The sequence below is a fragment of the Lissotriton vulgaris genome, unplaced genomic scaffold (genome assembly GCF_964263255.1).
Source record: "Lissotriton vulgaris unplaced genomic scaffold, aLisVul1.2 SCAFFOLD_5847, whole genome shotgun sequence".
Classification (NCBI taxonomy): domain Eukaryota; kingdom Metazoa; phylum Chordata; class Amphibia; order Caudata; family Salamandridae; genus Lissotriton; species Lissotriton vulgaris.
Window position 1 is genome coordinate 81,302 of NW_028245026.1, and position 3,894 is coordinate 85,195.

General features: G+C 62.0%; 2 non-coding genes across 2 annotated transcripts; both read right to left on the minus strand.

The window, feature by feature from the left end:
* Positions 1 to 1,642: 1,642 nt before the first annotated feature.
* LOC147666661 (U6 spliceosomal RNA) lies at positions 1,643 to 1,749 on the minus strand. Its single transcript, XR_015304749.1, has one exon. It is a non-coding gene; the product is annotated as a U6 spliceosomal RNA (small nuclear RNA).
* Positions 1,750 to 2,863: 1,114 nt separating this feature from the next.
* On the minus strand, positions 2,864 to 2,970 carry LOC147666662 (U6 spliceosomal RNA). The gene has a single exon (XR_015304750.1). It is a non-coding gene; the product is annotated as a U6 spliceosomal RNA (small nuclear RNA).
* Positions 2,971 to 3,894: the final 924 nt, after the last annotated feature.

A 3,894-nucleotide genomic window follows, 5' to 3' on the forward strand; every position in this document is an offset into this window, starting at 1 on the left:
AGAACACGTGGTACATACAATGAGATCATTGATATGTTGCCCTTATGGTTATTGCCCCGGTTACTTACCGGTAATCTTCATTACTCCGAGTATAGTCTTCCTCGCCACATGAGTTACAAAGTGAGCTTTAGCTCCACAACAGAACCCTCCAAAGCAAAAAGAAACCACCTCCCACCCCCTCCCAACATGGCCGACCAGTCCCACCTGACCTCTATAAGAGGCGGGCCGGCCCAACCAATCAGCCTGATCTACCAAGCAAACAATGAAGCCGATAGCCAGACAGGGAGGGGGGGAGGGAACTCATGTGGCGAGGAAGACTATACTCGGAGTAATGAAGATTACCGGTAAGTAACCGGGGCATTACCTCCTCGTTAGTCTTCCTCGCCCCCTGAGTTACAAAGTGAGCCAATACCCAAGCCAACAAGGCTTCATTGACCACCCTAACCACAACACCACACGGTGATGCCGGGAAACCAACCCACGGTTGATGTAAACCAACTGAAAAGAAAACAGGGACCACAGGAAACCTGAATACAAGACCCCCAGGACGGAGGCTAACCAGGAGTCGAAGCTCCAGCGCTCAGAACGGCCCCAGCGAAGTCCCCCCGGGACTGCTAGGGACCCACGTACCAGGCGGGGGACGACCACGCCGAAGACAGATAAAACTCCACAGAGGAGACACCCACTAAGGGGGCCCAGGGAACAGAGCCATACCTCGGGGACCGACCCCGGGCCCCCGCCGGATCCACCGAACCCAGCGAAGCGTAGGGAAGGCTGCCAACCTGTGTAAGCCCGCGAACCAAGGAGGAACGAGGGCTAGTGGCCCGAACGAACCGGGCCCAAAAGGCAAAACACAGGTCATCCCACCGGGAAAGGAAAAAACGTGCGGCAAAGAGAAGCCAAAACAGCACGCCGAACAACCAGCCCGGACATGGGAGTGGCCACGTAGGCCGGAAACAGCGGCAAAGAAACCACCTGAGTCCGAGGCCCCAGGGAAGGGACCCCGGGAAGGACACGGGGGACATGCCGGAGGAACAACCCCGTCCGGCAAAACCCGCAAGAAGGGCGGGGAGCGGAGGAACGACCCCCGCACGCCCATCCGCCCAGCAGGCACCATCGCCACCAGGGAAACCCGACAGGCGAGGAACCGCCAAGCCACCGAGGGCCGGGTCCCCAAAAGGGCGGGCCCCGAAGAGCTCGTAGAACGAGAGAGGGAGTATGCAAGTGTATCGCGAAGCGCATAGCGCACGTATCGCCCAAAGGCAACCAGGTGCGTGCCTTGGGAACCCGACCTGGTATACCCCCGTGAAATATCCCATCCAGGTACTAACCAGGCCCGACCCAGCTGAACTTCTGAGATCGGACGAGATCAGGTGCATTCAGGGTGGTATGGCCGTAGGCCGCAGGATACAAGGCGAGAGTCAGGCATCCCGCCGCAAGGGGCCCAAGTGGAGAATAAGCAAGCATCCGCCCAGAGTTGCAGAGTGCAAACCCGTGAGACGAGTAGGCACCGGTATGAGAATTCTCGAGACCATGGAAGTCTTGAAGCCCAAGACCCACCGAGGGGGGGACCCGAACCCAGGTCCAGGACCAATCTCAGCTACCGGGACTGCCGCCTCCAACCCCTGAGCTACACATCTCCACTAACATGGAACGCTCCACGAATCTTGTGTGTCCTCCTTGCGCAGGAGCCGTGCCAATCTACTCTGTATCATTCCAATTATGTATACGTGCTGCCGAAGCGAGCACTGGAATGCCTGCGGGAACCCAGCAGCAAAGCCACAACCCCCGAGCCAGCAGCGACCTCCGCTCCAGAACCAGGCCTGCACAAGGAGGCAGGCCAGCCGACAAGAGCCGGCTCAACACCGACGCCGAGAGCGGGGGACCCAACCACTGTACGGGAAGATCCGGGATCGGCCAGGAGGCTCGAATCGCCAGCACGGCCAAAGGAGAGGGAACCCGGGGCGGAAGACCCCGCCGGTAACCAAAAACAGGAACGCACCACGACTCGCGTGGCAACCACGCGCGGGTGCCAGGCACCACCCCCACTGCAACGTTCCAAAACAAGGCCATGCGCCGCCGAGCGCCCATGAGCACCCCGGCCCTGCCCAAGCGCCTCCTGCCGAGGAACCGCGATCTCAGAGGGCACGGGGGAGAAGCGTCCAGCAGACCGAAAGGCCACGCGAAAGACCGGAATAAGGACCCGGAAGGAGGAAAAGAACCCGGGCCGGCGGGCCGAGCCCCCCTCCGTGAACAGATACCTCGGAGGCAGACCGGGCCGAGGCCCTAGGCGTCGAAACACCACCGGGGCAGGGCGAGACCATGCCGCGAAGGCCAGACCCGACTCCGTCGGCCCCCGGGTGAAGACAGCCCGAAGGGCCAGGACCGGTGACACCCCCATCAGGGCGCCCAACCCGACCAAGACCCGGGGACCCAAGTCCCGGCAAATGGAAAGCCACACGAAAACGTGCAGGGGCCAAGCCAGTCACCTCAACCAAGTTTAGTAAAAGTGCTGCTGAAGCGAGCACAGCAAAAAGACGGCCGGCTAGGAAGACATCCAGCAACCCCCGAAGCACGAGGAGCTGAGCGTCCGCCGGAGAACCCAACGACCTCCAAACGGCCCGGCGCCAAAGGACGCCCCCCCCCCTGAAAGCACCAGAGGGGAGTACCGGGACCAGGTACACGCCCCCCCGAAGGAGGACAAGAGACACCGCCAGATGTGAAGCCACCTTCCCATGTGGGGGGGGCAAAAATGAGGCCGTGAGGAAGCACACGGCCAGACAGAGCACCCCAAGACCCACACCCGGCGACTAAGAACCACCAGGCGGGCCAGGAGCCCCACAGTCGAGACCAGGGAAGGAGAAGGCAAATGGAACGCTACACGAAAGAACGTGTCAACCATGCGCAGGGGCCCTGCTAAACCCCTCAAGATCGTTCCAATGGTAGCAAATGTGCCGCTGAGGCGAGCACCACCAACCTTCCGAGAAGGCGGCCCCTGCGGCAAATCGCAAGACCGGACACCGGCCTCCAACAGCAACGTCCCAAGAAGGGACGCAACGGAGGCGCAGCCTCCCTTCCCAGGGTGGGAGAAGGCCAGCCCGAGCCCGGGAAAAGCCAGAATTCGCAACAGCGTAGTCCAGAGCGCCCCCCGTGGAGGCGGATACCCCGAAATCCGGGGGGGGTCGTCGAGGGGCCCCACCCCAGACAAGGCGAGACTCTCTCACCCCTAGGGACGTAAAATACCGCTGTGGCACCCTCCAGTTGATCCCTGTGAGGCGTCCACTCCTGGGCCCCCCCAAGGCGGAGGCCAGGCATCCATAGCGTTGTGGGGGCCGCAACGGTGAACAAGCAAGTAAATGCCACGACATGCAGAGAGGGCACCCAGCTAGGAATAGGCACCGAGACGAGGATACACCGGTCGGTGGGAAATTAGAGCCCAAGACCCCGCGAGGCGGGGATCTGAACCCCGGACCCGGGCCAGACCTCAGCAACAGGGTCTGCTGCCCAATCCACCACCTGGCGCGTGACCACTCCGCACAGGGGCCACTCACAAGCTTCCGTCGCGTAAGCGAACCAGGGAAGGCGCCCAACACCCCCTAAGGGACTCAAGGCGCCGGTATGATAGCCCTAAGCCCACCTCACCCGGCATGCCCAGGCCGACTCCCCACTGGGGACCAACCAGGCCCGATCCAGCCCATTCACTGAAAGTGAACGAGACCAGGCGCCCACAGGGCGGAATGGCCCAATGCCTCAGGGGTACCCTGGCATCCCTAGTGAGATGACCCCCCCCGGATACCCCCAGGTGGAGGGATACGAGAAGCAGCACGGGAGGCTACGGGTGGGCAAGGCACCGAGGCGAGGAAAAAACCGTGCCACGGTCCCCTCATGGGACAG